Source organism: Schistocerca americana, chromosome 3, assembly GCF_021461395.2.
Source record: "Schistocerca americana isolate TAMUIC-IGC-003095 chromosome 3, iqSchAmer2.1, whole genome shotgun sequence".
Classification (NCBI taxonomy): domain Eukaryota; kingdom Metazoa; phylum Arthropoda; class Insecta; order Orthoptera; family Acrididae; genus Schistocerca; species Schistocerca americana.
The window spans coordinates 173340666-173353337 of record NC_060121.1 but is presented as its reverse complement, the minus strand read 5'-3'; the positions used below and the strand labels follow the sequence as shown (position 1 = coordinate 173353337).

General features: G+C 43.7%; 1 pseudogene; it reads right to left on the bottom strand.

The window, feature by feature from the left end:
• Positions 1-11808: 11808 nt before the first annotated feature.
• Positions 11809-11926, bottom strand: LOC124607648 (annotated as a pseudogene).
• Between the last annotated feature and the right edge of the window lie 746 nt (positions 11927-12672).

The window sequence follows — 12672 nt, the reverse complement described above, 5'->3', positions numbered from 1 at the left end:
ATGTTACTACAAGATGTTTCACTGCATGACAGAATAGCTCGCGTGCGGTTAAAGCGGTATTGAATAGTATATTTCATGATGGTTCAAATAGCTCTGAGCACTATGGGACTCAACTGCTGAGGTCATTAGTCCCCTAGATCTTAGAACTAGTTAAATCTAACTAATCTAAGGACATCACACACATCCATGCCCGAGGCAGGATTTGAACCTGCGACCGTAGCGGTCTCGCGGTTCCGGACTGCAGCGCCTAGAACCGCACGGCCACGTCGGCCGGCATATTTCATGACAGTGGCTTGATCCTCGGAGCACCATACCATGATGGCCCGCACGTTCACCGGATCTGACGTCCCCGGATTTCTTTCTGTGGGGAAAGTTGAAGGATATTTGCCATCGTGATGCAGCGACAACGCCTGACAACATGCGTCAGCGCATTGTCAATGCATGTGCGAACATTACGGAAGGCGAACTACTCGCTGTTGAGAGGAATGTCGTTACGCGTGTTGCCAAAAGCATTGAGGTTGACGGACATCATTTTGAGCATTTATTGCATTAATGTGGTATTTACAGGTAATCACGCTGTAACAGCATGCGTTCTCAGAAATGATAAGTTCACAAGGTACATGTATCACATTGGAACAACCGAAATAAAATGTTCAAACGTACCTACGTTCTGTATTTTAATTTCAAAAACCTATCTGCTACCAACTGTTCATCTAAAATTGTGAGCCATATGTTTGTGGCTATTACAACGCCACCTATTACAAAGCGAAGAAAGTGGTCCAACTAAAACATTCATATTTCTGTACGTACTACACGAATATGTAATAAAAAATGGGGGTTCCTATTTCAAAAGACGCAGTTGATATCCGTTTGGCCTATGGCAGCGCCATCTAGCGGCCCAACCGTAGGGGTCATCTGATTTCCCCCTTCAAGCTAGACGAGTTTCGTTCTTTGTAGTTTTTTCGTTAGGCGCTTATTTCGTGAGATATTTGGCCCGGTCACGATCAATGGACCACCCTGTGTATGGCAAGCTGTCTGATAGTGCCGAAGATCTAAGAGAGCAATACCAAGACCTCTACCAGAACAATTTCTTTGATGTAAAGACGACACAACAGGAGGAGAGGTGCGATCCATTGCTGAAACCTGAAAATAAAGAGAGGAAAAGTAAGTGAAAGTCTCAGCATGAAAGTGAATAGTTGGCGATCCTCGAAGCTCCTTAGGAACCTCATAGGAGTTCCACCCATGCAAAGAACAATTTCGCCTAAATAACTGCTCATTACCAACCGCTGCTGTACGGCAAAACCAACAGTAAACAGACTCGAGAGCAGCTAGCAGACGACCTGAGGGATACAAACCACTCTATCGAGAATATGTTCACCACCGCTGAGCCGGAGTTGGCCGTCTCGACCTGTGCTTCTGGCAAGCGTGAAGCAGCTCTGTGGTGCTGCACCCAGCCGTACGTGCTGCCGAGCAGCGTATGTCTCGTAGTGTTTGTCGTCTTTCCCATCAGAAACTGACTAAAAGTTTTTCAAAGTAAGATCCCAAAGAATAAGTTTCATAACACATCTTCTCTTATGGCACAAAACGTATCAACACACCCTGAAGACAAATAACTACATTAATAAAGATGATAGAACCTTCTCAGTCATTAGGCCACATCATATTCCTCTTCAACTTCTGCAATGCTTGACGTTTTGTGCCCTGTGCTGAAGCTTCTTCGGGATTGCACTGGTGTCCTCAGAAGGCTGAACGTCGAACATTGGAGAAGTTTGAAGTGGATTATGATGCAGTCCCAATGCTCAGAATATTTGGTCGACAACGGCCACGAAATAATGCAGACTTGAATAATAAGCCGGCCGGAGTGGCCGAGCGGTTCTAGGCGCTACAATCTGGAACCGCGGGACCGCTACGGTCGCAGGTTCGAATCCTGCCTCGGGCATGGATGTGTGTGATGTCCTTCGGTTAGTTAGGTTTAAGTAGTTCTAAGTTCTAGGGGACTGATGAACTCAGAAGTTAAGTCCCATAGTGCTCAGAGCCATTTGAACTTGTATAATAATATAGAGATTGAGACCAGTCTTTGATTTCAACTAACTTGAATGTAGATTCCAATGAAAACTCGTAATTATTATACAAGACAACACACTTCTGCCCACGTTTAACAATTTTTTATACGACCTACATTTCGGGCTAAATGCCCAGTTTGTAGTTTTACTCTTATGTCTATCTTCTAGTGTCTTACGAAACGATGAATCTAAAACCACTACAGATATTAAGGGATAATTCAAAATACAAGACTCAGAATCTACAACAAAGAAATTAAATTGTTATCCGAGATTTTGACACATAAATATCTAACAGCATCTTTATGTACCAACGGGCATTATTAGTAGCGCAGAAATGTTTTTGATATCTGACAGCATGGTGTCAATCAGATTTTTTCGTAAAGAGAAATACGGTGGATTTCGTCGAAAGAATGAATTTTTAACCTAATTTGACACGGCAAGAATCCCAAGAACATTTTATGCAAGATCAAGGCGATGATCACAAAATATCTGGCATACAACAGTGTCTAGAGCATCTGATCACGCATACTCTGATGTACATTAAAAATTAAAAAACTCACGCATACAGAAAGCCTCTTCCACAATAACAACAATACCACGCTACCACTTTGTCTCCAGACCACTGCACCATAAGAATCAGTCTGCAAATTCAAACTGGGGCACTTTTCTCTAATCACTGAGATGTAACCCTGATGTTGCCAGTGGCCGGCCGGAGTGGCCGAGCGGTTCTAGCCGCTACAGGCTGAGTTTCCACTGAAACCATAGTGGTCACACTAGCTGAACGGCCGTAGACGACCACACGCGGCTGACTAATCCCAAGATGTCTCGGGAAACTGGCGTGTGTCCACCAAACACAACCAAGTTGGCCGCATTCAGCCGTACCCTGTCGGCTTTCAGACATACCCCATTGAAATAGGAGTGGTCGAACGCTGAGCGGTAAAACTACTGTAGGCTACCGTAGGCTATCATAAGTAAGCTTAGACTATGGTAGTTTTCCTAGTAGCATCGGTGAGTTAAGATCGTAACCGTGTTAGCTGTATGTTAGGTGCGTTGCGTACCCATTCGGCGTTACCTTACTTCGATCGCTTTGTGTACATATGTGATCAATGTCTTCCTAAATTCATCTAGGAACTGCGGCCAGAGTGGCGGAGCGGTTCTAGGCTCTACAGGAGGATCTGCAGCGAATTGACACATGGTGCAGGGAATGGCAATTGAATCTCAATGTAGACAAGTGTAATGTGCTGCGAATACATAGAAAGATAGATCCCTTATCATTTAGCTACAAAATAGTAGGTCAGCAACTGGAAGCAGTTAATTCCATAAATTATCTGGGAGTACGCATTAGGAGTGATTTAAAATGGAATGACCATATAAAATTAATCATCAGTAAAGCAGATGCCAGACTGAGATTCATTGGAAGAATCCTAAGGAAATGCAATCCGAAAACAAAGGAAGTAAGTTACAGTACGCTTGTTCGCCCACTGCTTGAATACTGCTCAGCAGTGTGGGATCCGTACCAGATAGGGTTGATAGAAGAGATAGAGAAGTTCCAACGGAGAGCAGCGCGCTTCGTTACAGGATCATTTAGTAATCGCGAAAGCGTTACGGAGATGATAGATAAACTCCAGTGGAAGACTCTGCAGGAGAGACGCTCAGTAACTCGGTACGGGCTTTTGTTAAAGTTTCGAGAACATACCTTCACCGAAGAGTCAAGCAGTATATTGCTCCCTCCTACGTATATCTCGCGAAGAGACCATGAGGATAAAATCAGAGAGATTACAGCCCACACAGAAGCATACTGATAATCCTTCTTTCCACGAACAATACGAGACTGGAATAGAAGGGAGAACCGATAGGGGTACTCAGGATACCCTCCGCCACACACCGTCAGGTGACTTGCGGAGTATGGATGTAGATGTAGATGTACAGTCTGGAACCGCGCGACCGCTACGGTCGCAGGTTCGAATCCTGCCTCGGGCATGGATGTGTGTGATGTCCTTAGGTTAGTTAGGTTTAAGTAGTTCTAAGTTCTAGGGGACTGATGACCTCAGTAGTTGAGTCCCATAGTGCTCAGAGCCATTTTTTTGTTGTTGCTACAGTCAGCGAATCTGTCTCCGTGCAGCCACACGAGGGACGTAGGGAACACAGGTCAACAATCCTCAGGCTGCAGTGCACAGTTTGTCGAGAAACTGCAACTCCTCATTCGGCTGTGAGCAATGCCTTGGAGACCTCGCAGTATTTCGTAGTGCAGTTAAAGCCATAAACCGGTGCTGTTTGGGAGTGGTTACGCTCTCGTGCCGGTCTCCGACAAACGTTTCCCGAGTGCGCGCATCGTCTCCGGGGCCTTGAAATGCCACTCTGAGGCACAATCAATACTGCCCCGGCCTGACCTGCGTCAAGCCGCCCCAGCATACTACCCTGCAAACACGGCTCTAGCCGAGTTTTCGCTGCGCTGCGTGCTGAACACCGTACAACCTGCGCACAACGGAAGCTGCGGAAAGCTAACATGGAAAGTAAGCGTTTCCGGACACATGTCCACATAACATATTTTCTTTGTTTGTGTGTGAGGAATATTTCCTGATAGTTTGGCCGTACCTTTTTGTAACACCCTGTATACACATTACAAAAGATCTAGATTTAAATTTTATTATACCAGAATATTTGTTAGCTGTGTGCTGCACCGTGAAAGCTGATTAAAAGCTAAATTCTGCTGTTTAAGCAAATGGGATGTACAAATAGGTGACAAAAGTCATGGGATAGCTATACCACATTTGCAGGTGGAGGTGGTATCGTTTACGCATGAGCAGATCTGTCATTTCTACTCGGGTGATTCATGCGAAAAGCTGCCCAATGTGATTCTGGTCGCTCGACGGGAATTAGATTTTGAAAGCGGAATGATAGTTCGAGCTAGAAGCATGGGATATTCCATATTTCGAAAATTGTTAGGGAATTCAGTGTTCAATATCCCTTAATGAGTGGTGTCAGGAGTGTCGTGAATACTAAATTTCAGGCATTACCTCTCACCACGGACAACGCAGTGCCCGACAGCCTTAACGTAACGAGAGAGAATAGCCGCGTTTGCGGAGAGTTGCCAAGGCTAACAAACTACCAACACTGCTTGAAATAACCGCAGAAATCAATGTGGGGCGTACGACGAACGTATCCGTTAGAACAGTGCGGCGTAATCTGGCGTTAATGAGCTACGGCAGCAAACCGAGGCGACTGAGTTTGCTAACAGCACGACAGCCCCTCAGCGCCACTCGTTGGCTCGCGACCATATCGGTTGTAGCGTCGTCAGGTGAGTCCCGATTTCAGTTGTAAGAGCTGAGAGTAGTATTCGAGTGTGGCTCAGACCGCATGAAGCAAGTTGTCAACATGGCACTATGCAAGCTGGTGGACGCAAGATATCAAGCGCGAAAGGAGCCGCTGAAATGGGAGCGCAGAGGCCCTAAAAACTTGGTAACTCTGTCACTGTGTGGCTGAAAGGGCGAGATATCGAACACACTCTTCTCTTCACTTTTTAAACCTCATTTCGTCTCACGTAACTGCGTCGCCAACGCCGTTGTGATTGTTTCTCATACAGCGAAAAGAAAAAAAAAAAAAAAAGATTAAATCTGTAGAGCACTTGCACTCGAAAAACTGAGGTCCAAGGTTCGGTTCCTGGTCTGACACACAATTTTAATGTGCCAGGAAGTTTCGAAATCAATATCCAGTTCGCTGCACAGTAAAAACTAACTACTACTGAATTGTATCATACACTTTTTTGTAAACTATCCACTTTGCCTTAGGATTCACACCTTTCTACTTTATGCTGATCTTTTCAGCTCTATCCCTATAATACGTGTAGCACACTCTGCCCTTGTGACTTTTTCCGTCTATTGTTTCTTCCAGCACCAACTTAATTCTTCGTGAATACCGTAGCAGACGTCCCGCTATCTTTCTTCTGGCAGAGTATTCCATAAAGTTATTTCCTTGACAGTTCTGTTTAGTACTTATTCATTTCGTGCTTTATGTGTCCAGCTAGTTTTTAACATTCTGCGATAATAGCACATTTCAGATGTTTCTGATTTCTTCTTTACGATGGTCCACGCTTCACTCCCGTACAATGCTGCGCTTTCGTCTGTGCCAATCACCTTATGATTTCTTCCTCACTTGGGCGATCCCATGTTATCCTACCTCTTAGACAAGAGAATTCTTTCATTTCTTTCCAAAGCAAGCCTGGCATTGTGACCGTGTGTCAGAAACAAAGTTCCATGTCAAAATTCTTTCGGGGAAGGACCACTTTGATGTATATAACCTGCAGTTCCGGCCAAGTCGTTGCTTAATAACATAGTTCGCCAAGACCAACCATCACCACGATTTTCAGGAAGATATCTGGAAATGGATGTTTTGTGCCTGGAATCAACATCAAAGCAACACTGTTTTGTGATTTGACAATGAGTTGATCGGGCATCTAAACCATCTATTATTGCAGCAAGAGCGAAACTGGGATATCCAGATGCCTCAGAACATTATTTTAATTTTCAATAAGAACAATGTGCTGCAAATTCTTACAGCAGTCATTGAAATCACATCGAAACAAAATTGTACAATTTACATTATAGTAGCTTGTGAGATTGCAAGATTACAGCGGTCTTGCGGTATGATTTGAAAGTCTACTGGTGACTCTGAGTTTACGCCCTTGACAGCAGTTACTTTAACTAGTAAGTCTTCCACTTATCTACCTGGCCCATGCGTCTGCTAAATTGATTTTGCCCTTTCACAGTGGTTGTTGTTGTTGGCCTGCATTAGAGGTTATCACTTTTATCAGTATCTAAATAAACTTGAATGCTGTCTCAGGCGATGGTCGTGGTGCAAGCGAGTGCAGCTTAGCGATGTGCGGCGCCTGTAATTCGTTATCGCGGACACGAAATATGCAGAGTCGCGGGTGCAGATCTGTTTAACGGATCGCAATTACTCTATAATGGAGCCCTGAAATCTCGGCGATTCTGGAGTGTGACACTCCTGTTTGCCGGTCGTACCACAGACCAGCGAGTTGTCCGAGACGACTGAATCTAAACAGTCGGTAAAGCTAAGGGCTCCCCAGTCAAGACCAATGCTAGTGCGTAGTTTATTTATTTATTTATTTATTTATTTATTTATTGTTCCGTGGGACCACATTTAGGAGAAGTCTCCATGGTCATGGAACGAGTCAATACATGAAATTATATCACGATTGTAGAAACAGATAAAATGAAACAAGTCGTTAGTTTAAATAAAGAAAATCAAGAATGTAACACTGGAATTTTCTTAATTTTTTATCTCTTCCAGGAGCTCCTCGACAGAATAGAAGGAGTGAGCCATGAGGAAACTCTTCAGTTTAGACTTAAAAGTGTTTGGGCTACTGCTAAGATTTTTGAGTTCTTGTGGTAGCTTATTGAAAATGGATGCAGCAGAATACTGCACTCCTTTCTGCACAAGAGTCAAGGAAGTGCATTCCACATGCAGATTTGATTTCTGCCTAGTATTAACTGAGTGAAAGCTGCTAACTCTTGGGAATAAGCTAATATTGCTAACAACAAACGACATTAAAGAAAATACATACTGTGAGGGCAATGTCAAAATTCCCAGACTATTGAATAGGGGTCGACAAGAGGTTTTCGAACTTACACCATACATAGCTCGAACAGCCCGTTTTTGAGCCAAAAATACCCTTTTTGAATCAGAAGAATTACCCCAAAAAATAATACCATATGACATAAGCGTATGAAAATATGCGAAGTATACTACTTTTCGTGTTGAAATGTCACTTATTTCAGATACTGTTCTAATGGTAAATAAAGCGGCATTTAGTTTCTGAACAAGATCCTGAACATGGGCTTTCCACAACAGCTTACTATCTATCCGTACGCCTAGGAACTTGAACTGTTCCGTCTCGCTTATAACATGCCCATTCTGTCTGATTAAAATGTCAGTTCTTGTTGAATTGTGGGTTAGAAACTGTAAAAACTGAGTCTTACTGTGATTTAGCATCAAATTATTTTCCACAAGCCATGAACTTACTTCATGAACTACATTATTTGATAATGTTTCAATATTACACACAAGATCCTTCACTACCAAGGTGGTGTCATCAGCAAACAGAAATATTTTTGAATCACCTGTAATACTAGAAGGCATATCATTTACATAAATAAGGAACAGCAGTGGCCCCAGCACCGACCCTTGGGGAACGCCCCATTTAACAGTGCCCCATTGGGACTGAACATCATTACCACTCTCAATATTGCGGAGGATTACCTTCTGCTTTCTGTTCTTAAAGTAGGAGGCGAACCAATTGTAAGCTACTCCCCTTACTCCATAATGTTCCAACTTCTGCAGTAATATTTTGTGGTCAACACAGTCAAAAGCCTTCGTTAAATCAAAGAAAACACCTAACGTTCTCAACCTTTTATTTAATCCGTCCAAAACCTCACAGAGAAAAGAGAATATAGCATTTTCAGTTGTTAAGCCATTTCTAAAACCAAACTGTACATTTGACAGCAAATTATGTGAATTTAAATGCTGCAGTAACCTTGTATATACAAGCCTCTCGATAACTTTAGCAAACACCGATGGCATAGAAATAGGTCTATAATTGTCAACATTATCCCTGTCTCCCTTTTTATAAAGTGGCTTCACTACCGAGTACTTTAATCGGTCAGGAAACCGACCACTGCTAAAGGAAAAGTTACAGATATGGCTAAGTACTGAGCTAATATACGTGGAACAATACTTCAGTATTCTGCTAGATACCCCGTCATATCCATGAGAGTTCTTGGTCTTTAGTGATTTAATTATTAACTCAATCTCCCTCTTGTCAGTATCATGGAGGAGCATTTCAGGTAACAGTCTCGGAACACTTTTTTCTAAGAGCGCTATATGATTCCCTGTTGGGACTAGGTTTATATTTAGTTCACCTGCTATATTCAGAAAGTGATTATTAAGTACTGTACATATATGCGACTTATCAGCAACACGGACATCCCCACTACGCACTGATTCTATATCCTCGACCTGTCTCTGCAGACCAGCCACTTCCTTTACGACTGACCATATGGTTTTAATTTTATCCTGAGACTTAGCTATTCTATCTGCATACCACATACTTTTTGCCTTCCTAATAACTTTTTTAAGCACCTTACAATACTGTTTGTAATGGGCTGCTGCATTTAGATTTTGACTGTTTCTAACGTTTTGATATAATTGCCACTTTGTTCTACAAGATATTCTTATCCCTTTAGTCAGCCACCCAGGCTGCCTGTTTGTGCTAGTACCCTGTTTTAAACGTTCTAACGGAAAGCAACTTTCAAAGAGCACGAGAAAAGTCTTGAGGAAAGCATTATATTTATCGTCTACTGTATCAGCACTATAAACATCTTGCCAATCTTGTTCCTTGATAAGGTTTACAAAAGTCTGTACAGCAACTGGATCAGCTTTCCTAAAAAGTTGGTAACTATATTTAACATGTGTTGAAGCACAAAAATCTTTTAGACTTAAAATTTGTGCATCATGATCTGAAAGGCCATTCACTTTTTTGCTAACAGAATGCCCTTCTAATAATGACGAATGAACAAAAATATTGTCTATGGTTGTTCTACTGTTCCCTTGCACTCTCGTTGGAAAGAATACGGTTTGCATAAGATTATATGAATTAAGGAGGTCTACCAGCATCCTTTTCCTTGCACAATCACTTATACAATTAATATTGAAGTCACCACATATAACTAACTTTTTGTATTTCCTATAAAGTGAACCAAGAACCTCCTCTAGCTTTAGCAAAAATGTTGTGAAATCGGAGTCTGGGGATCTATAAATAACAACAGTAAGAAGTTTAGCTCCACTAAATTTAACCACACCTGCACAACATTCAAACACCTTTTCAGTGCAGTACTTTGAAACATCAATTGACTCAAATGGGATACCGTTTTTCACATACATGGCTACTCCCCCACACCGCAAAGAGCTCCTAGAAAAGCTGCCAGCCAACCTGTATCCTGGTAAAGGAAGCCTCTGAATTATCTCCTTATTTAAGAAGTGTTCAGATATACCAATAATTTCAGAGTCAACATCTATAAGCAGTTCACTAACTTTATCTCGAATACCTTGTATATTTTGATGAAATATACTAATTCCCTCATTAATCGGATACCCAAGCTTTGTAGAAAGTGGTTTCTTTGTTAGAGAGACTTCCCTTAAGCAGGAATACCTATCAGCTGACTTCAATCTAAAAAAGGTACAGCTCTAACACCCACAACTACCGGAATTTTCCCATGAGTGATCCAACCACCCCCACCTATGCTGTCACCTATAAGTTTTGCCAACCTCCCCTTCCCATACCTGTTGAGGTGCAGGCCATGTCTAGTGAAACCCGTCCTGCTGATAGACTCCACCGACACCACTGAAAAGTGACCCATGCCTTCTGTCATCAGCGCACCCCCAAGTCTCATGTTATTACGCCTGACGGCTATATTAAGATGAGGCCGATCGTGACGCTGAAACAGTTCCACGAAATGCACATTCGTGTTGCCAGTCTGAGTGGCTATCTTTTCCAGGTCACCATCTATGTCATACTTCCCATCCCTATCAATACTATTACCAGCCCCACCCACAATCACTACCTGATCCTCTTTAGTAAAATCCCTACATAACCCCCCTATGTTAAAAGTCACCTGAGCCAATCCTGCATTAGGCTTCACAATGCTGGTGACCTGGTACTCACTCCCCAAAACTTCCTGCAACTGCTGGCCTACACCTCTACCATGAGAACTACCTAACAGCAGAACCTTCTTCTTTCTCTTAGACTTTGCAACTGTCCTAGCCACCGTAACTGCTGAGGTCTGCTGCATACTTCCTACATCTACAGCTACTAGAGATTCCTCTCCACTAGACTCTGACAGTTGGTCATATCTATTACAAACACCAATAGTAAAACTATCTGAAAATCTCCTTCTCCTAGCAGATCTCTTGCCAACAGCCAGCTCCCATTCCCCAACCCCCTTCTCCCTCCTCATCCTATCTAGCTCCTCCTGTGCGTTTTTCAACTGCACCTGAAGGGCACAGATCTTACGCTCCTGCTCCTCTATCAACTTACTCTTGCTACATAACCTGCAGTTCCAGGAGAGGATCTCACCAGAATGCCCACTGGCTTCCCCACTGCATTCCCCCCAGTGAAAATACTTCGAACAAGTCTCACACCGCAGATCTGTTTAACGGATCGCAATTACTCTATAATGGAGCCCTGAAATCTCGGCGATTCTGGAGTGTGACACTCCTGTTTGCCGGTCGTCACGCTCAGGACGAGTGTCCCAAGTACAACCTCCTCATAACAAGACTCAGGATCAGAATCCTGTCCAGACCAGAGCCTGAGTCAGAAAACCAAGTTTCTCTGCTCCTCCCTTTCCATCAAACCACAGTAAACTCCAAAAAGGCGCTCACGCAACCACCCCCACAAGGGTTTCGAGCCAATCACAAGACTCCAAGAGCTCCATGTCTCCCGTGTAATTTGTCTGCTCTATGCATTGGCCAGTCCTAAAACTAAAGTCCGCCCGAACAGGCCTTGGAAGGCCCAACGGTAACGACAGGCCGCCGTGTCATCCTCAGCCCACAGGCATCACCGGATGCGGATATGGAAGGGTATGTGGTCAGCACACCGCTCTCCCGGAACCGCTACTTTTCAATTAAGCAGCTCCTCAGTTTTCCTCACAAGGGCTGAGTGCACCCCGCCTGCCAACAGTGCTCGGCGGACCAGATGGTCACCCATCCAAGGACTAGCCCAGCCCGACATCGCATAACTTCGGTGATCTGACGGGAACCGGTGTTACCACTGCGGTAAGGCCGTTGGCCGGCCAGTCCTAATCAAAGTTAATAATATGTTTCTCTTTTCTGGAGAAACAGACAACCTCTGACTAGTAAATTCCCATGCGGAGGCGAGAAGATGTTGCGCTCCTGACTTCTCTTTCCTGACAGCTACTTTAGGCAGCGTGTTTTGAGTTTCTGGTTAGGCCTAAAGTGAACAACACATTTATCACAGATAATTAACTAGATGGGCCGAACATTGCTGCATGTCCAAAGAGGGGCCTCCGGTAAACTAAGAGAAGTGCTTTTGTGTCCGAACATAGACCATTTCAGAGCAGCCATAAACGTGGTGTTCAACTCTAAAATTCTTTAGAAAGCCTGAGGCTTCTCATACAGATTTTCAACACCACCTGATCACTCTCTCGATAGTGCCCAGTCCACAGTGAACATGGAAACTCGCGAATGTGTACGGCCGGCAACCCTGTTCACAAAATGAATTTACGACTCTGTCGAAACGCTGCACCTGGGCGACCTACATTTCTTTTGCGCCCCTGCCACGGCTAGAGACGCCTAACTGGTAGGTCCAGGTAGGCAGTTTTTTCGTCTCTTTAACCGAAAACATTGTCTTCTCAACAGTGCGAGAAATTCTTGGAACCAGCGTTCTGTCCCCGGTAAGTGCTTCAAGATGTTCCCTTCCCCAATAGCTGCAGGTGGCTTCGTGGCTTCCTAGCCTCAAACGTCCGCTGCAAGATTTGCTGTTAAATAACCAAACTGTCTGCTTGTTCTCAACTCC